At 39.4% G+C, this 21,908-nt stretch overlaps 1 protein-coding gene across 2 annotated transcripts in view; it reads left to right on the plus strand.

Moving 5' to 3' along the window:
- The window catches only part of tnk2b (tyrosine kinase, non-receptor, 2b), a 78,980-nt gene that overhangs the window by 13,586 nt on the left and 43,486 nt on the right, over positions 1-21,908 (plus strand). Inside the window, exon 2 of one of the 2 annotated variants that reach the window (XM_014014098.1) lies at positions 6,611-6,767. The gene's annotated coding sequence lies outside the window, so the exon portion shown is untranslated. The remainder of the gene's footprint in view (positions 1-6,610; positions 6,768-21,908) is intronic. The other variant, XM_014014097.1, reaches the window with a different exon arrangement.

Here is a 21,908-nt window from a genome sequence, read left to right on the forward strand (position 1 = left end):
GTCTGAGGCAGGAAACACAGCCTTATATGGTGTTTTTGGCGTGGTGATTATGCTAATCTCCTCTTGCGTGCATGAGCACTTGGATACGAACAGGTGGAATTTACGCAGCTCATTTACACACTTTTCCTGAAGATAGAAGAGTTTGTTGAATCTGACGTGACATGTTCGTATGAACCCTTTGTATGAACAAAAGTAAGAGAAATTTAGGATAAGAATATGAACATGTTCTTGCATGAGGCCCATTGAATCAAAAATTATCAATGGTTTGCTGTTTATTTCTTCATAAAATACTTTATCTCAACTCATTAAATAAAATCCTGAATAAAATGTAAAAACACAACAACTAACATGCAGTCTGTAGCCCTCAGGTCTGTGTTGTGAACAAGTAACCACCAGCTACATTTCTGTAAAACTGACAAACTTACTGTCACATTTATGTTAATCTAGGTTAAATGCGGTGGCCATTTTGAATTGGGGGTCACTCTAAAAGGTAAACACATTAAAATCCATCCAGTGGTTTGTGAGATATTTTGCTAACGCAGTTGACTATAACGGTGAAGTTTTAGAAACAAGTCTTCTGGGACTGTAAATTATGGATGACTCTCAGGTACCACCAGGTTTTATTTCAACTTGTAATATATTGACTCAAAGCCATTTTTGTGTTTCCTAATGTTGCTTAGCTGTGGCGGCCATCTTGGCTCGGGCTGACTCTAAACGTTATTCACCTGTCCAGTAGGGCTGGGTATCATGGCCAATTCTCTAAATCAATTCGATTTCGATTCATTAAGTTCAGATTCGATTTGATTAAATTAGATTCAATGAAAATGTTTATTGATATCGACCACCATTTTTTTCTCTTTAACATAAACAACAGGTTTTAGGGACAAACTTTTAAATTAAACCGTTTAATCTTGAAAGAAAACTGTCAAGTATAAAAAGTTTCAAAGTAAAAGGGAATTGCAGGTGACAGTGTTGTTGGGTGCATTCATTTTTAATTAATTAATAATTATTTTGAAAAATAAGAAGTGATGGGAATAAGGTTGCAGAAGAAGAGTTGGGCTAATGTAAATATACTTCTGCCCACTCCTTTTGAGAGAGAAAAATTGTGAACGAGTGTTCTGAACTGTAATTTCATTGTGCTCTGTACAATGACAATCTTATCTTATCTTATCTTATCTTATCTTATCTTATCTTATCTTATCTTATCTTATCTTATCTTAAAACTGTATATTTGTAATGTTTCTGTTACCTTATGTTATGTCCAATAAAACTTATTAAAACTTAATACTTATAACTTAATAAAACAACTAGAAAATTTCATCACTGTGGATTTCATTGACGTTTCTTAAAGTTTAAAAATAATATTGGTAACAAAACTAAACGATTTTGTTAGAATGTCGTCTTAAACATGTTTAAACATGCCGGTGGAGAACAGTTCAGTCAGATGTTTACATAACGTAGTTTGGTTCGGGTGCCGAGCCGCTCGTCAAACCGTGCTCCGTTTCCTCTACCACGTAGGAACGCAAACCTTTGCAAAAAAAAAAAACTCTCCATGGTCTCTGTTATCTTTAAGTCCTGTGGAGAGTCGACTGGTAACGTTTGATTCCTTAGTTTCTTTACTTTGATCCAGACAACTTGTTATCAAAAGCTAATGTTAGCGCTGAATGTCAACCGGATGTAAACATATGGCAAGCCAGGAGTGACAAAATATAGAAACGCGCCTCAAACGAGCTTACAAGATGCCTTGGGGAAAAATCGATCTCATGTCCTGTGAATTGATTTTCCCAAATTTAAATTGAATCAATTTTTTTACCCAACCCTACTGTCCAGTAATTACTTTCAAGGACACTTGTTTGGTGGTTCAGGAGATGTTTTGCTAACGGACAAACAAAGACAAAAACACTATCACCCTTTTACCCTTGGTGCTGGGTGATATGAAGTTTAACAGGTTGATCTAAAAGAGTTTGATGGTTTCCACCTGGGCAGTGTTGTTGCTCGTTGGCTAATTTCTACATAATGTCTGCATTAAATGTGTTCGGTTTTATTACATTTTGTTCTCATGGACCGGATAATGTTGCAATAAGGGCCATATTTGGCCAGCTGGCTATCAGTTTGACTCGTGCGTCCCACCTAATGAGAGAGTAAACAGACTCTTTCTTATGACACACCAGTCTGTAACCCTGAAGGGAAAAGAAAACAGAGCTTCTTCTTCACGTGTTTAAACAGTTCTTGGCGTTCTGAGTGGATGCTCTCAGCTGATCGGATGATATCGGATCAGCCGAAACGTGCTGGCTCCACGCCCTTTCACTGCCAAGTTTCTCAACAGGATGTCATCTGCAGGGTGTTGTGTCACCTTCCTGCATGAGGAGAAAATCTCTGAAAACAGTCGATGACTCAAAGTAGCTGGAGCAGTTGGTGCAATTCCAGGTCTATTTGTGTTTGAAGGAAAACCGCATTCCTCTAAAGATGGACTGCTTCAACCTGAACATGGAGTTTTAGACCTTATAGGCCTTGATAGCAGCTGCTGCTTAACAATTAGAAAATACAGTGTGATGTGTTGTAACCATCTGTCAGGTATATTAAGCTGTGAAAAGACATGATTAAAGTGAACGTGACAGACGGTGGCAGGTCAAATCTATCCTGTTTCAACAGATGTTTTTCACTTTCTAACCCTTCTTCTGTGACAGAGGAAGTGTAAGAGGAAGGCTTATTTCTAGTTCCCCTGCTCATCAGCAGGATGTAATCAGAACACTTCTAATGAATTGCTGAAAGGTCAAAATGCAGCTTCTGCCTGAAATTTCTACATCCAGTTTTTCTCACTAAAGCCTAATAATAATAATAATAATAATAACAATTTTACACTTCTTTTTGTCGTGATCTAAGTGTTAGGGTTGCAGACATGTTGATGTAAGAACTGGCAGCTAGTGGTTCATTATCTCCATGACCTGATTAGGTCATGGAGATAATGATAATATCAGGTCATGACCTCCATACCTAATTTCTCTCTGGGATCAATACAGTATTTCAGGGTTTCCTGGCCACAGCGCATTTATAGTCAGGGGTGGAACTTAAAAATTTCCCCACCAGCCACAGTGGCTGGTAGAAAAGGTTTTGTACCGGCCACTCACACTTTTTACCAGCCACTATTTTTTTGTTTCTGTACCACGGTGGCATTTAGACAATTCATGGTCCTTGGTGGCCTAATTATATTGTTTGTGCCTACAATCAGATAATGGCACTCAAAATCTATTAGTGTCTTAGTAGAACCACCTCAGGGCTCAAGTCACATGAATACAGAACTGATTCCAGCTGATTTCAGAGTATTTGACATTATTGTGTTCTGTAAATACAGAAACACTAAGGTTACTCCATCAGAGGCAGACAGAAGGACGTTTCCAGGTTGTCCAGCAGAACACCTCTTGACAGAATCTGGTTGCCCGTCAAAATTTATGTCTGTCTGTCTGCAACCTTTACAATAAATTTAATTTAATAAGCACATGAAATGTGCAAATGTTCTCAGTCAGCAGTCAGAAGCTGTGAGTGAAACTTCCTCATCATCAGACTTTACAAGAGAATTACTCACAGGCTCAGGGATTAAAGCAGAAAAAAACATGAATTGTAAGAAGAATTTAATCTGCAACATTCTTCATATTCTCAGGACTGATGACTTTATGTCATGCTAGTGTTTTCAGCTGTCGAATTTGAAAAAAAAAATTACAACACAAGACGTACTTTGCAATTTGAATCAATTTATTTTTATTGTATTTATTACCAGACTGACAGATTTCTCCCCTAAAATGATTATAGTGTGTTTACAGGATTTCAGCTTTAATACTTATACAGCTCTTTATAAAGTCAAAGGACTCCAAAGCTCTTCACATTACATTAAAGGTTTTCGTGTTTTCAAAGACAAAGTAAGAAGAGAGGACAACAATGCATTCATTGATGTAGTTTTAATCTCTCATGTCTGTGTCTTTGTGAGGTTGAACTTGTGCTGATGCAGCACATTTTATGGCCCGTGGTCCTGACCGAGATAAAAGAAGGTGGTGTTTCGTCTTCTCACACAGAGGGTCTAGTCTGCCACATTAGTGGGTGGTGGGTGGACAGTGTCCTTGTGTGTCTGTGGGAAACACTATTTATTCATTCATACAGCTCTTTCCTTCAGAGGGCCTCTCAGGCATTCCTACCACAGCCCCCAGACCTGAGAGCTCAGAGGAAAACCAAAACTTTAAGGTGCTTCCGGTTGGAATAAGACTGGAGCTTATTGGTTCAGCAGAACGTAATGTGTTGAGCTGGTTCTTAACTGTGGTTGTTTGCCTCAAACCGATCTGAGGCATGTAAGGATTGTGGATCAGATTGTTTTCAGTTAGCTGTGACTTCCATTTGACTTCAGTCAACTTCAGTAGTGAATCAGTTGTAGACGTACTGTTCATCCAGTGGGTTTTAATGCTTTGTTACAAGTGTGTTCAAAGAGAGTTTTTACTGTTTTAGTAACTGACGTTTAACCAGGCAAACCCCATTGAGGTTTACACTTCCTGGCCAAATGACAAAGTCGCCACCTGGATTTGACTAAGCAAATAGGTATGAGCCTCCTGTTGGATAACTACTGCTGGGTGGTTATCTTTCAACTGGCAACAAGTCATAGAACCCCAACTGGTGCAATGAGTTGATTCTCGTTTCTTAACCATGTGGACAGACACATCTTGTGGTCGTGGAAAAGATAGTCTGTTTGAAAAGGGTCAAATCATTGGTATCAAGCAGAGAAAACATCTAAGGAGATTGCAGAAACTACTAACATTGGGCCTCTGGCAAGAACCGTTCGTACGCACAGATTTGTTCTTAAGTTGTGCGTACGAGTGATTTAGGAGAATTTGTGGCACTCACCAATGTTTTCGTATTCAGATTTTTTTCAGATACGAACAAAATTCATGTGTGGTCCAGATCTGTCGTATATTTTACGAGCAGTCAGTCTGCATACGGTGCGACCTGGTACAAATGACAGATTTTCTTTTCTGGATCTCTGACAGACGGACTTCAATCTCTGAACTCGGAAAGTTCTTCTTTTTAATTTTCGCTGTCATTTTCATGAATGAACACTTCCTTGTATCTGAGGCAGGAAACATAGCCTTATATGGTGTTTTTGGGGTGGTAATTATGCTAATCTCCTCTCGAGTGCACGAGCAGCTGATACGAACAGGTGGAATTCATTTACACACTTTTCCTGAAGATAGAAGAGTTTGTTGAATCTGACGTGACATGTTCGTACGAACCCTTCGTACGAACAAAAGTAAGAGAAATTTAGGATAAGAATACGAACATGTTCTTGCATGAGGCCCGTTTGGGTTAAGAACTGTCCAGTGCATTATAAAAAACCTGGAATGATACTGGAGGACCCATCGTCTTTGAAGATACTCCCATCATGCCCATAGTGCTTACTGTACCAGCCTATGGGGGCACTGCTGGTCAGGTCTAGGAAGCCTATCCAAACAATGCCACAGTGAATGCAGGCCATAATCAAAGCTAAACACGGTCCAATGAAATATATGTGTGTGACTTTTTTTTTTGACCAGGCAGAAAATCAGTGTAAAAATTAATACAAAACTTATCTGGAGTATTGTAGATATAAATAAAGCTTCTTTAGACAACCTTTCTCACAATTTATGTAGCTTAGGCCCCCTTTATACTGATGCTGTTTATGACAAAGTTCTGTTATTTAAGTTCTTTTTGTCTGTAATTCTAAATGTGCTGAAGTACTCATGCTGCTCCACTGGGTTGGGTGGTGAGGAGAAAGTCCACATTAATGATGGGATTAATGATCAAAATACAAATAAAGAACATTATTATTATTATTTTGGCTACATATTCTCCCAAAGCAAATGTCATTTCAGTTTTTTTACACCATTTTACAAATTCCTCTAACCAGGGTCCCTCCCCCTAAACAGTATAAGCTCCTGTCCAGGGACCCCGCCTTTCAAATCCACAAACACTGCTACAAAATATTTAAAGAACCATCAACTTTTAGAGCGTTTTTCAGTTTTATTCATTTTTCAAGAATTATTACATTTCTTTAGCGTAAGACGTTTATTATCTAACCGTTTTAAGGTCTGTTTTATATTCCCAATAAAAAAACAACATTTCAACATCTTTCTGGGGCCCCCAAAGCCTTGTTGGTGCCCCCACTTTGGAAAACACTTCTCTAAGAGATGAAGCATTTCACCACAACTTTAACAACTTTAAATTTCAGGATAAATCAAGACAGAAAGTTAAAAACTGCTCCAGTGTTGTTTTTGCTTTAGGGCACAAACTGAATATGGGCTCATGCAAAGTTTGTGTGTGTGTGTGTGTGTGTGTGGGGGGGGGGGGGGTCCTCTTGAAATCCAGTAAACCTCTGCAGGATCTGGACTTGTGTGTCAGTGTTGGGTTTCTCTGAGGTCCCTCAGGACAGGAGAAGCTTGTGACCGTCTTATACTTCAATTCTTTACGTTGCAGAGATCCAACCTGCTTCTGACATCAGGATGGTTATTTCATGATCTCTAAACCTCAGAAAACAAAAAACTTTACAAAAACACCTCATCTCTGATAAAACCTGTCATCTGGATGTGTTTGTCAGCAGATGGAGAGGTAATAATGTGACCCGGTGTTGACTCTGAGCTCAGCTCCATGGACTGGAGGACTTGTCTGGACCTCCTGGTACCCTGAGCGAAGAGGATCTTCTGTCAGAGCTGATGCTGTAGGAGAACCGGGGTTCTGCTCCTCAAGTATTCCAGGTAGGAAACTCAAAGTGTTCTCGGGTTGTATCAATGAAATAATAACTGTTATTTTGGTTCCCGGCAGCTGGGTGTGTCATTTTATCATTATTTACATGCATTAAAGGCACAGTGTGCAGGATTTTGTCAATTCTTTTAGCCAAAATTGAAATAATCACTAGTGACAATAACAAAAACATGTCTAATCATTGCAAAGACCTTGTTTTGTTATTTTTATCTTATAAAAAGCTGTTTATATCTCCATGGTCGTGGGTCGCCACACAGGCAGCCGCCATCTTGCACCGCCATCTTGTCTACGAAGGCTCATGAAGGACAAACTACGGTGGCGGCATCAAAAACTGTTTTAGTTGTAATACTATAAATGTAATATTTGTTGTCTGTCATTGTAGCTGGGATAATTTTACTTATTAAAGCTCATAATCCTACCACTTGAAACATCACTAGCCCTGAAGCTGCTGGTAGACATCGCGGTTGGAATTATCAAAGGTTTTTGACACCTGAGAGACACCGTAGCAACTCCTTTGTGCAACACCAGGGAGGATGATTCAACCACTCAAACACTAGATGTCGCTGAAAACAACAAATCCTACACACTGTGCTTTTAAACACAGACTGTAAAGTTTATCTGATGATGATTATAATGATGATGATGATGATGGTGAGGTGGAGTAGGAGCCAGGAGTCACAGCGGTGATTTTAACTGAGACGCACACAGGATACAACAACACACTCTGAACACTGACTGCATGAGTCAGAGAAACGAGAATAAGGCAAACCTTTTCATCTTAATATAAAGATATAGTTTTAATTAAACTTTGTTTTAATTTCCAAATCAAACAAACCGCCTGTGTCGAATTATGAAATGCTGAAGCATACAATAACTTTTGAACATTATGGAGTGAGTAAAAATCATTATTTTACTTGTTGTAGACGGCTCTCAGAGTGGCCATAGTTTAAAAAAAAACAGTTGCGTTTTGAGACGACTGATGAGCTAATGGCTAGTTCATTCAGGACCCGAGTGTATCTTTTTCTCAAGCAGCTCCGCTCTTCAAAACCTCATATTTTGTTTTTTGCTAGTTGTTTTATAAACCTTCATAACACTAAAAATGGTTCATAAATAGTTTATAGCAGGGCTATTCATCTAGTGGCCCACAGGCCACATCTGGCCCACGAGTGTCCAAAATTTGGCCCGCTAATTGGTTCATTCACCTCTTAAGCCCAAAGCCCTGGTTATCTACTTTAATTACTATAAGTTCTTTTAGTTAAACATAGATATGTTTAGGGATGGGTACTGAATTCGATACTTTTTTAAGTACCGACCAAATTCTGTCGGTACCACCGAGAACCTATTCACGTAATATCAAACGGTACCATGTTTCCGTACCTAAACGCATCATTGCGACCGTATTGGCGTAAGAGTGGTGAGTTTTCCATGCTTGTCCTGAARGCAGCATTGRGACCGTATTGGKGTAAGAGTGGTGAGTTTTCCATGCTTGTCCTGAACGCAGCATTGCGCAAAAGCGTAATGACGTCAGCAGCCGCTGGTTCAGTAAACAGAGTTCAGTCTGAACGTAGCTTGAATGCGAGCGTCGCAGCTCCTGGAGTAAAACTCGCCAAACAGACCACCTCTGAATTATCTGGTAGATTAATTTTCTTGTGAGCACAACGTTCGCTTGCTCAAAGTAAATAAAGTGCAGCCACTTTCTTTATTTCATCCACCATTAAACAGAGACCAACAGAGGAAAACAACAGAGGCGCTTCCCGACAGTCTGAACACGTCTGACCTGAAGGAGCACAAGCAGCCAGCTTGAAGCGTTGGTGCGTTTTGGATGCTCAAAATGTAGCTTGAATACCTTTTATTTATTTTAACTGCATCCTCTTTTGCTTATTTGATTTAAACTTATTTGCCTTCCATGGACCTCCATCACACAATTTTCTAGTGGGGAAATGACATCAATAGAAASACGTGGAGCTGGGTTTTAATTTGTGCAATAACACAAAACGATCTTGTTGTTAACAAGTTACACAACTGATGTTACAAAACAAAGAGTTGGATGTTGTCTTGATATTTGTTAAATTTTATATATTAAGAAATATGTTTTAAAAAAAGTTTAGTATTAAAAAAAACAACACACACAAAGTACTGAAAATTGGTACCATTAAGTACCGGTACCGATTCACGGGTACCGGATATTGGTTCCAAATCGATTCAAAAGCAAAAGGTACCCATCCCTAGACATGTTTGGTATCTACAGAAACTTCAGAATCTTGGCTGGAAGCTGGTAAAAAACATTTTTATGAACATCCAAGACAGTTAAAACTTCAAGCAGTTGAAYATAAAACTATGAAAGTGAAAATAAAATTGGTTAAAAAATATGGAAAGTCAGAGATGTCAAAATAATTTTTATAGGAGGCATAATGTGTTATGTTTTTGTTATTGTTTTAGTATCACTAGTTTTATTCTATAGGGTTCTGTATGTTGTATTCATGATTAAATGCAGCAAAATAAACAATTTCAAAGGTAACAGATCTTTGTAATACTTAATTTACAAAATGACTAACTGTTGGATGTTCGGCCCCTGAGCTGTTGGCCTGCAGTAACTGTGGCCCCTGGAGCAGTTTAGTTGAATGCTACAGTCCTGGTTTATGGTTTTATAAATTATTTACAGATGGTTTAAAAATAGTTTACATTTATAAATGGTTTATTAATAGTTTTTTTTTCAATAGTTTACAAATGTTTATAGTTTAGAATTGGTTTGAAAGTCTTTATTTTGAAAGTTGTTTATAAATGATTTCTAAATGGTTAATAGTTATTGGTTTATATATGGTTTATTTTTTGTAAATGCTTTATATTTTTTAAACGGTTGGAGCAGTGTTGCCAAGAACTTCTCTGCTAATTTAGAAAATGTTTGATAAAAGAAGATGCAGTTTGGAAATGGGTCATCATTGGACCGAGCCGATACAATTTGAAACACATTACTGTTTTTAAAACAGCTCAAGTTTTAAAACCTGCACGTTGATGTCATTTATATTATATGCTGTTTCTATTAGAAACTTTCCTGCAAGCTGCATGAGAAGTGCTATAGCTGGCTGCTGCTGCTTTTTGCATTTGCTAAAAAAACCTGGACATAGTTGTCCACACTGACAGGTGTAAAGATGTATGAAGTAAAGCTGGTGCAGACCGCTGTGAATCTTCTGGTCTGGACCACATTTGGACTAGCCATTAGCTCATCAGTCTAGTCAGAATTAAAATCTGTTTCTTCAAAGCGAGGCTGTTTAAAGCTCTGTCCTCCACAGGTATAGACTGTATTAACTTGTCAAAACTCGTGACTTAGGAGAGCCAGGGCATGTTAGGATATGTTCTAGATCAGGGGGTTCCCAAAGTTGGGGTTGGGACCCACAGTGGGGTCCTGAAATTATTTTCTGAATTAATTACACCAAAAAATGACAACTAACAACACTTTTTGCCTTTAGGGCTCGACACACGGGAGGCGACGTCGCTCACTCTCCATTCATTTCCTATGGAGCCTGTGCAGTGAGGCGACATTCGCTTGCCCTCCTCCAGCTAAGCGACCGGCGAAAATAATGCATGTGAAATTTCGCGCTCGTACACGTGGACGTGCACACGCGAGCTTGCGAGGCGACATATGAAAGTTGAAAAAATGTTCAATTTTTGTCACTGTCGCTTAGCGGACAACCAATCAGCGAGGGTTTCATTGGCTGACCAATGAGAGGAGAGTATGCTACACTGCAGTTAGCTAACACTTTCACCAAGTGATTACTAAAAAGCTTTGTGGGAATTTGTTGGCASCAGGGTGAAGTTTATGGTAAGTTTTTCCTCATAAAACTGTATCTTGATGTGCGTTTGTTTTTCAATATCATTAGCATCGCAAGATTCGTTTAGTTTACACGTCCGTAATGCTCACCCGCCTTCAGAGTCAAGAACCAATCAAATTTTGTGAAGACAAGCGACCTGAGAGCGCGATTCGCAACGCTGCAATCGCTATCGTGTCCCGTGTGTCGGGTTTCACCCTGGCTGCGATGACAGCCGTTAATCGCTGTAGTTTGTCGTGTCCCGTGTGTCGAGCCTTTTGTTGTTACAAAATAGTAAGATTAGTGTACTTAAAATGGACAAAAAATAATGTAAAAAATAATGTTACTATCCTCTTGTTTATTTGACGTGAAAACAATGTTTATCAACGGACAACAGCTGGGGGCTCAGGTCTCTGCTGCTTTTACTTTGTGGGTCAAAAGCTGAAAAGTTTGGGAACCACTGTTCTAGACAAAATCTGTTAAAAATAAAACAATATTGACATTTTAACAGCTAGAGATAAACCAAACAATCAGCTAATATTGACCACTTAAAACAAACAGCTTTATCTCTTAATCGAGTAACTGATGATTCAGCACGCTGTCCCTGTAGCTCACACTTCAGTTTATTTAGGTGAGAATGTTCCTCCGTAGGTTATTTATAGGTGTTCCGCTTCCTCCAAGGGTTATCAGATATATTTAATATAAGTTTAGCTTCAGTTATATTTAGTTGTAGACGACAGTGGAGCTGTCCTCACAGCGTGTTTCTAACATGACGCTTCACGGACAGCAGAGGGTTCGTGCAGAAAGTGAGGGGACGAACACGAAGGTGGAGAACGGAAGTTGGAAATAAGATCGAGCTCCCAGAATAGCCTCGTGATGAGCGGACGTGCTTTTTGTGGAGAGAGCCTCTGAATGCTTGGAGGGCCTCGGAGGCCCAGACTGACAGAGGAGAGGAGGAAAGGAAGGGGGTCCGGACCGGGTGTACACGTGGGGTTATTTTAACCGTGAACTTGAAGTTACAGCAGAAGCTCACCTCCATGACCTTCCTGATCTGCTTCATGGTTCTTATCGTACTCCTCTGAAGCCTTCAGGCAGTGGTGTGTTGTTGTGTGTTGCTTGTGTTGTGGATGCATCAGGTTTCCACATGAACAGGTCCTGTAATGGAGAACCTTGTGACACTGAACTCTCTCAGCCAGCGCCTGCAGGTTTGGAGCTTCCTGTTGTTGTAGCGCGTTTGATGGGAGGGGTGAGGGGCGTGGCCTGTGAGGGGCGTGGTCTGACAGGGGGCTTCTTTACAGACTGGTTTCCTCTGCAGCTCCACAAGTTAGACAGGTTGAAACTGGAGAGGATTCTGTGGCCCAACAGTACAGAGTTAATAACAGCAGAGAAATACTAGGCTGCAGCCAGGGGCTAGTCACCATGGTGACAACACGCCTGTGTCTCACTCCCTCGCAGCAAAGACAGGCTTACAGAAATGCAGACTAGAAAGTAATCCTGAGTTACAGGGTGTGTTGTGTAAGAAGCAGGAGTGCCTGCTGGTCAGACATCAGGTTTATGTGTCGACTGTTTATAAGTGATGAGTTCTAAAGCATGGGTTCTCAAGGGTTTGGGGTCTGGGGACCCCTTACAAGGGTGAAACATTTCCAGGGACCCCCTTATAAACCCCATGCTGTTTCAAAAATAGTTTTCTATCATTTTACCCCCTAAATGCCATGGGAATATTATCTTTTGTTTGGTTTAGTATGCTTGTTTTAGTGTATTGTGTCCCATATGCATTTTTAAAAAATAAAAATCACATGAACAATTTATTGAGAACTTTTGAGGACCCCCAAGATACAGCTCACGGACCCCAGTTTGAGAACCTCTGTTCTAAAGGATCACCTCCAGTTTTACAGAAAAACATGCTGGGCTTTAAAGTTCTGCAGCAGTGAGAGATAAAAGAGGACAAACATGCCTGTTTCTTCATGCATTAACTGTTTAGGAAGTGTAAAAATAAAAGTAATGAGGTTTTTGTTTGAAAAGAATTGGAAAGCTTAAATAGCCCACAAAGTTAGACTTTAACATTTTAGGTTTTATAATTCTGAAGAGTACACTGTAAATACTCATAAAATTATTATTACTCATATATATGAAACACACTCCATTTCTGACACACTGTATGTTGTTCTTTTTCTTTTGTTTTCCTTTTTATATTTTCTTGTTTGTGTTTTTTATTGCTGACAACTGGCACCTCAGTATCTTTACATCCTTTACTCATTTGAAATAACAAAAAAATCCTTGAATTCTAGATTAACCTTATTATTCTGCACAAAATGTAACTGACTCAAAGATGTTTAGAGCATTTTTTAGGTCCTGTTTTGTATTAAAGAAGGGGCAATTCATTTTCAAAAACTCAACTTCAAAAGCCTAGTCTGCAGAACCTGCCTCTGTTTGTTTACGCTGGTTTTAAACTGAAGTGATGTTTCAGGCTCAAACTGCTCCAGTGGTGGAACAGTTCAGTGTTGCAGCGCTTACAGAGAACGTTACTTCTTTCCAGCCTGCCGTCAGGAAAAGTTTTAAAACAAAAAATGCCCTGAAGAATGTGGTGACTTTCATCGTGTTTCTAACCCGGCTTGCTGCTTAGGTTCATGAGAGCGGCAACAAAAGCTCTCATTGGATGAGACATGCGACGAAGGCCATCTAAAGCCAACAGTGATCAACTGATTGGTGGGCCTGATGGATAGAGCTTCATCAGAGCTAAACAACAAAAGAAATCTGAAGCTTCTATGTTGAACACAGAGGTGCCAACCTTTACGATCTCACCGTAATCATTACGATATTGAGACCCGCTCTGAACCATTACGGCGTACTAGACATTTATTACGATCTGGCCTTGTGCCGAGCTTCCTTCATTCAGCTGAGCTCCTGGGAACCCCTCCCGCTGCATTTTTCCACCTACACAGTTCGCTTTGGCTCCACCCACTCCGCACCCATTTTCGGTCTTTCCGCTGTGACTCCCGGCCGCACTCTGTCCACTTTTTCGGATATCATATATTTTATTTAGAACCTGTTGGTAAATCATCCATAATTGATGTTTTTCAATACGACTGCAGTCTGAACGCTCGTGATGGATTTCATGTGACTTTTACATCAGTGAGGTGGATCTGCATCTTCTGGTTTTCTTCTGTTTCAGGTGATTAAACAAGTTCGTAGGGTTGGCGTTAGCATTAGCTGTTCCACACCACCTACCTGCACTGGGCTGGTTGTGCGGTGCTCTGTGGGACTGTTCATAGATACCCAGTGCCACGAGAAGCAGAGTGTTTTGTTTTTCTGATACACACACACGCATGCATGCACGCACACACACACACACACACACACAGGTTTGTTTTTATGTCCCCGTGGGGACTGTGCTTTGACTTCCATTCATTTTCTGGTCCTAAATAGCCTAACCCTGACTTTTTACCTTAAACCTAACCTCCCAGGTTCCTACCTGACACTAAATCTAGCCTAAACTCAATTCACACCTCGGTCCTAAACCTAATCCTCCACCCAAAATCCCCCTCCGTACCCATGGGGACCTGGCTTTGGTCTACACGAGGCTGCGTTTTTCTGGAAAATGGTTCTCACGATGTAGCAAAAACGTGCCCAACACACACACGTGCTCTGGGACCAACAGAGCAGATTTTATATTGAGCTGGAGAAAGGGATAATGTGTTTTTATTTTTATTTGTGTGTGTAAAGCAGAAGGAGGAGTTGCACAATTTTCCATGTCAGTATCAGTCCCCGGGAGGGATGTCTCGCTTTTTTCTAAAAATAGAACCCTTCACAGTTAGACAGAGACATAAGAGAGAAATATTAACACCTCCTGGTATCAGTGCATCAGGTTGTACGTCTCTCCTCTCTTCTCAGCTTTATTTAATCACAGTCTTCAGGTAAAATCTGAAATTCTTGCTTCTTTTAGCAGAAACTGTATGACATAACCAAGGAGAGAAATAAGAGAATAAAAATTTGTGTTTTCCCTCCTCGGATCAGACCGTGGTACAAAAACAAACGGCAAGCCTAAAAACACAGAATAAAAAGAGTTGTAGTTTTACCTGCTGTGGTTCAGACTGCCCCCATCTGGTCAAACAGAGTAACAGCGTCAGACTTCAGTTAGATCTATTTGTATAAACTTTACATTTTCATCAAGATAACTCATTCCCCTCCACTACTGCTGGGACTGAATGTTGAGAATAATAGTTGTAATATTTTTAAAAGTTTTAATTCACAGATTGGCTCTATTTATTAAAAACTTCTATGTGCAAAATTTTAGATCAAAGCTGAATTATTTCTTTAACATGAGCGTCAGCAAGTAATATTACTACGTTTCTGCTCATTGTTACGTAATGTTCAGAGCGTGAGAAGCTGAGGTTAATTATTTAGCTGCTTATGCTGTAGCAAGTCTGCTAACATGCTAATTATTGAAGTTTATTTGTCCCAATGACTTCTTTGTTTCTTCTTAACACTTTTCAGCAGAATGATTTTATCTGTCAATCAAGAGAAACAGTTCCTTTACCCTTACGAAAGTAATCACATACCAACATTAATGCTTAAAGGGGACCTATTATGCAAAATTCACTTTTTAAAAGTTTTTTTACTCAACTTTGGGTGTGTACTTCTTAAAAAAAAACAGTCCTAGGACCAAAAAAATGCACCCAGGGGCATATTTAATGTAAGTAAATGTATTTTTAATGTATATTAACAACAAGTTTTATACTTCCGTCATTTTGTGATGTCACAAGCCGTACAACAACCCACCAGAACCTGCGTTCAGCCCCTTGCCTAGCAACCCTCGGGTGAAGCTCCTCCTCCTTAATATTAAGAGCCGTCACCGTGTTGTTGTGCAATAAGCATCTCATTTCACAACAAGCCTCCAATAGGGCAATGGGTAGAGTGTTGGACCAGAGAGTAGGAGATCAGGGTTCGAGATCAGCATGGACGCAATTTAATTATTTATTTATTTTCATTTGTTATGAACGTTTTCTCATGTACCTCTGTTGTTTAGCTTATTAAAGCCTTGTTAAAGCCTATTTGTTTGAGTTTCTGAGGTATTTTGACCGCTGCTGCTCCCTGCTCTGGTAACAGCATGCAGAGTGAGTGCAGAGCAGAGGAGGAGGAGAAAAAAAAAAGCTGCGACCACGACTCTGCCTCTGGGTCTCATATGGTTGTACAACGGAGCTTCTGCTATTATTAGCCATGCTAACGTAAACGCTGGCTTTGGAGGGCGGAGTTAATGTCAACAGATTTTTGGAGGGCGGAGTTAATGTCAACAGATTTTTGGAGGGCGGAGTTAATGTCAACAGATTTTTGGAGGGCGCTACCAACAGAGCTCATTAACATAAACAGCTCTTCTGAACGGAAGTCAGAGCAGGCAGAACTAGAAAATGGGAAATTTTATTATCTGAGAATTATTTTGTGCATTAAATTGAATGAACATAGTCTGGATATACCACAGACATACCATAAAAATTTCTAGGACCCATAATTGGTCTCCTTTAAAGTTGCAGAGCGTACTCCTGCTCAAACTGAAGCTATAGCTCAGATAAACTTGGCAGAGAGTTCAACTCTCCATCCTTCATGACCTTTGACCCAGCAAGTCATTGCTAACTACAATCCATGCAGTGAGCAGGAATTCAGGAAAACTAATAGATGTGCTAGAATCAGCCAGTGGGCATGCAGGTCCAACCCACTGATGATTAGGCTAACTTTAACTTTAACTTTAACTATAACTTTTTGCACCGGTGCAACCAACTGTTTACCTCAGGTGCACCAGCACAAAAGTTACATTCATCCAAATTTTCCACCGTGTCTCACCATTTTTTTCTTTTAAACACCGTCCATTAAGGCAATATTAAGTTGCAAATAATTAGTTAACATTTTAATAAACATTAAATTCTTTCTTTGAACCAGAATTGTACAAGACATTTAACTTTAAAGTGGTTCTATGAACTGAAATTTTAACTTAAGCATCTCAAGATGAATGAAATGACAGAAATAAGTGCAAATGTTTAAAGTGTTGGTGTGAGAGGGACATGTCTACTGGACATTATAAACATATGGAATCATATCGGTTCAATACGAAACACAATTTATTACAGGACATGGAAACTCTTTGTGTCGGAGACCCCCTCCCTCTATCCCGTCCTCCTCAAACCACTGGTCACACAAGTGCAACCAGAAATTTTTCCTAGTCGAACAATAAATAACTCAGGTCACACTGTAGATCCTTGATTCTGCTGAAAAGTGTTGTTATGAAATATAAAGGCCGTTGGGGAAAACACCATGAAATAAAATATGACTGTGAAAAAGGACATTTTAGAATAAAAACTCCCTCAAAAATGTTCTCTTGGGAAAATGTCACTGTGAAATAACGTTTCAATAAGCAATTATTATTTAGTAATGAATTAATAATTAATAATTAGTTATTATTTCAATAAATAAATAATAGGCACATTTTAGAGGAGAATGAAAAACGGTCATAATAATGATTTTAGAATTTTATATTCATTCAGTTATTTCACAATTATATTTATTTATGATTTATCTATCTACGTACTTATTTAGTTTTATTTATTTAATTATGAACACTTTGGTGTTCCATACAAAACATGTTATTTTTATAACCAACATCTTTCTGTTATATATTTATTGTCACATTCTTGATGAAACCGTGGCAGCAGCATCACATGAACATATACTGTATCTGAAGAACTTCTTTGATTTTTTTGATGGAACGTGTAGATTTAAATAAAACTGGATCCAGCAGTTCCAGAGAGAAAACTCCAACAGGACCGAGGTTTCTCCTCAGTTTTCTCCCGGCTCTGCTTCCTTGCTGGGATGTGACGACATTTCCTCAAAAATCCTGACCTCAGCACAGCTGCAGCAGAGGATTTGGTCAGTCTCAGCTGCTTCTGTAGAACCGTGAAGTTGTGTAACGTCTGGGAATATTTGTGGAGCTGTGGGAGGACGTATAAAAAGACGTTTTCTTTCTCAACGCGCTGGTTTGAAGGTTTGGACCAGGTCAAGTTGTACAGAGGATTCATCTGGACTCTGAGCAGAAACAGGTCTGTGGTGCTTTTTTCAGTTAACCTGGTGCTCAAGAACTGTTTTAATTTAATATTATTGTTTTTATTTATTTTGCTGCTTGTGAGACCAAGTCCTGTTCTCACTGAGAGAAGAGAACTTTTTCAATCTAAATTCAAACTTTTGTTTTTCTAGAAAAATAAACAAGAGAAATCTTTATTTAATGATGCTTTAAATAACTGGAATGTACTTGTTTTTTTACCGTTTGTTTTTAGATAGTCTTTTTATCATTTTTGCCTGACAATTTTAATCAATTACAGTTGATATTTTAATTAATTTAATTGAAATTTGTACCTAAAACTTCAGTTTCATTCATTCAGTGAGCAGTAGAGCTTCGTAATTTTTATCAGTTTTGCATTATTAATGTGTCCAATATCAGAATCGCAGAACTGTTTATTAAATTGTAAACACAAACTGTATCCCTCTATGCCTCTGAAATAGCTGGTGCTCTGTTACCAACAGATTTATATCCTTTTTAAGGGGATAAATTATAATGAAACTCAGAAAATAGTTATTGTATGTAAATCACAGCTGATGAATAAGTAAATGTTAAATTATTCAGTTTTTGCTTAAATTAATTCGTTTGACAAATTTGATCTGTTTTATCTGAGACTTGTCTCCAAAACTATGTTCATGAAATCTTTGGTTAAAAACTTGGCACTAACTGTTGCCAACCTTGTTTGTTAACAAAATATTGCACAGACCACTGGATGGACATGCATCTATAACAGAATAATGTCAACTCAATTCAAGATGGCCGCCACAGCCAGTCTGCCTCAAAACTCTAGAAACATTTAACACATGTTGGTCTGGTTTTACCTGAGAGGCCTTCCCAGCACATACAGTACTAATAATAAACTGCTTCAGGTCTTTCAACATTACATGTTTAAATATTATACAGCTAGAACGCTGCCTTTTTTCAAAATGAAATGATCTAAACTTCTGGCATTTACATTTTAAACTTCTGGTATTTCTTCAAGGAATGTTAAACCTTTATTATATTTAAATTGGACATTTTTCATCCTTCTGTCACGTCATAGTTTGGTGGTTTTATTTCACTGTGTTATTTTTATTATGTTGACTAAAGGTTTTCTCTGGGCTCGTGACCGCAGTTACAACCCTGATTGAATTTCCACCATACCGGCTTCACATCAGTAGATATGATGGAACTCTTCCAGCTTCTGGAGAAAAGCTTAACTGTGCAGCTGTGAAGACACAGGAGGGACAAAGTGCTTTCAGGACCTAATGGTTTCTGAAAGTTTGGGTTTTTGAGGCATCATGGGATATTTGGGCTGATAACCAGGTGCCATTACACCCACAGCTGCTCCCTGCAGATTATTTCATGGATGAAGAAGGCAGGAACATGTTTTGACAGACTTCACCTAAAGCTTCACTGATTAAAAAACAAACAGTTGACAAACTCATCAAATAGGATCAAAGGTTAAAGTCCCATAATGAGTTTGTTCCAGGTGGTTTTCCTGGTTGTAGAGTGTGGTTTATTCTGGTCTGCAGTAAAAAAAAAAAAAGAATCACTTTTCATGGTCTTACCACAGATGTGGAGACATTTAGAGATTTAGATTTAGTTTCAATTTCTTTGTGTATAATTGGAGATTGTATTACACGATTGGTTAAACCATCCGTAAACTTGAGTCTTGCCAAACAGCCACACATCCTGTAATGGAATATATTATCTCATCTGGGGAAGTGTGTAGTGACCTCACCTAAGGCTGTGACTCAACCTGGCCTTTTAATCAAGGCTTCAACTGATCGCTGTTTCACATCCGCATTCCAGCTTATCAGTTACACACCTGGAGTTAGTTTCTGCTGCTACTGCTCAGATGTGTTGATACAAACTGGATCCAGTGCTGATGAGTTTTTACTCCTTTAGTTTTATAGAACATACACCAGGAATCCAAACGGCCCCGGGGAAGCCGGAATGCCAGCCCCGTCCCCGGCACCGCCCCCCAGGCCCCGAGCCCACCTGCAGCCCAGGCCCCCACTAGACAGTCCGCCCCTCCTCCGGACCCCATCCCCAAATGGCAATCAGGAAACATGCTCCTTTTTGGACTTCAAGAGCCACCGTTGCTAAGCGTCATGGTAACGATTAGCTCTTTAGTGTTGCTAATGCTACCACTATGCTACAAACAATGAGCCGTTGTGGGTCAGGGAACGTGGGGCATCTCGTTTCCTTTAAGTTGCAGCATGCATTTGCCAACACCGTTCCAAGATTATAAGTATATTATCCCAAAACTGCAGCTGAATGAACTGCTACTGAAATTCTTTATGGTATTGAACAGCACCATCTTACTTTCCGGGTCTGTGTTCTGTCCTGCCCCTGTCATTTCTGTCAAATGGGAGCATGTATTGTCACCGACGTGGCTTTGTTTGTAAATTATAGTTCGCTTGCAAAAATGCACAATGTGACTGCAAACCGCACCAAACAAACAAACAAAAAACAAATAAAATAAAGTCTGCTTTTGTTCAGACTTTCCTGGTGTGAATACACCCTTAGACTCTGCGTGAGTGACTGGTTTTAAATTCTGTGTTTGCAAACATGAGATACGGAGGAAATGAACTTTGAGAACACTCAGCAAAAAACAAAAAATACATAAAATAAATCACTTCTACTCCAGCGACACAAAAAATGATTGACTTAGGGTTCAGGTGTATGAACAGGAGAAATGATTACGCTGCATTTCCTTGACAGAAAATACAGTGAAGAAATCGTACATAAACTATTTTTATAGTTGAATAATTTGCAATTCTTTTTTCAGTTAGTCGATTAGTTAATTGTTTTTGTCACATCTGCGTTTCCTGTGTGCGCACCTGTTCAGCCTTTGTTATAACTCTTTGATTTGCCTGCTGTGTCATCCTCTGTGGATTAAAGGCCGGCATGTTCTTCTTCTTTTGTAAACAAAGCAGACAATAGATGTGATTCTGCCCCCAGCAGGTCATGGGTTGCATTACAGTTACAAATGAACATTTACATGGGTAAATAATTTGATATGTAAACGTTATAAACTCGACAGTTTTTTTATAAGCAACATTGTCGATTATGACAACTAACCCCCAATTTACACTACTTGCGTTCCGTCTCCGCTCCGCTGCAGTCCGACCTCCACAGCAAATACGCACCCATTATAACCAATGAGAGTGTTTACACTGGCTGTGCAGGGTGGCGGTGAGCGGACGGCGATCCGTCAAAATTAGAACAGATCCTATTTTGACAGATGCCGGAGCTGCACCGGAGTCGATTTTTAAAGCTTACGTCGCACCAACAGGAAAAAAAAAACGAGCACAACATCCGTATTTTCAAAATAAGACACTATTTGGCGGAATAATTTGTCGGAATAATGTCGAAATTGCGACTATATTAATAAATATACGGATATATTTCTACACAAACGCTGTCAGAATGTATCGTTCTGTTTGGGAAGCAGATGGAAACATGTAGCATGAAGTATATGTGTACACACAGGATACATGTGGATTTTATTTTGAAATCAGAAGTTTCAGAAAGCCGACAGCGAGACAGTTTCAACTTAGATACCAAAAGCCTTTATATCGTTGTTTTCAGCTGTGTTTGGAGTTCGTCTTTCACAGAATTATTTTTTGCTGTGACTTCCACACTTATCACTGAATTTATCGTGCGATTTCCTTCCTGCACGTCTGTCGGACCGGAGCGGAGCGGAGGTAGTGTAAACTGGACTTGAAACGCACAGCTGCGACCTGCGCAGCGGAGCGGAGATGGAACGCAAGTAGTGTAAATTAGGGGTAATAGTTTTAGCACTAATGTAAACAGGTAAGAACATTTTTGGTTTGCTGTGCTTGTTCAGTACATGATGAGTCAGGATTTGCCTCATTTTGTGACTGCAGATCTCCGCTTCATCACAGAGCTCAGGAGAGAGTAAGAGCAAAGACCCAAGTGTTCAGTGAATTGAGAAAAAAAAACAGCCTCAGGATGGCAACAAGACTGAGACGGAGAGATGAAAATAAAAGTCAGGAGGCAGAAACTGGATAAGAGGAAGAAAAGAGGACAGAGTTTTAGAGGAATCATTCTGGAGCACCCAAGCATGACTCTGTTTGCAGGATTTTTTTAATCTTACTCTGCTTGAACTGTAACTGGGCAACTTTGCAAACACTAGTTGGGGTATAACTAACACACACACACACACACACACACACACACACACACACACACACACACACACACACACACACACA

This window comes from Austrofundulus limnaeus, unplaced genomic scaffold (genome assembly GCF_001266775.1).
Source record: "Austrofundulus limnaeus strain Quisiro unplaced genomic scaffold, Austrofundulus_limnaeus-1.0 Scaffold110, whole genome shotgun sequence".
Classification (NCBI taxonomy): Eukaryota; Metazoa; Chordata; class Actinopteri; order Cyprinodontiformes; family Rivulidae; genus Austrofundulus; species Austrofundulus limnaeus.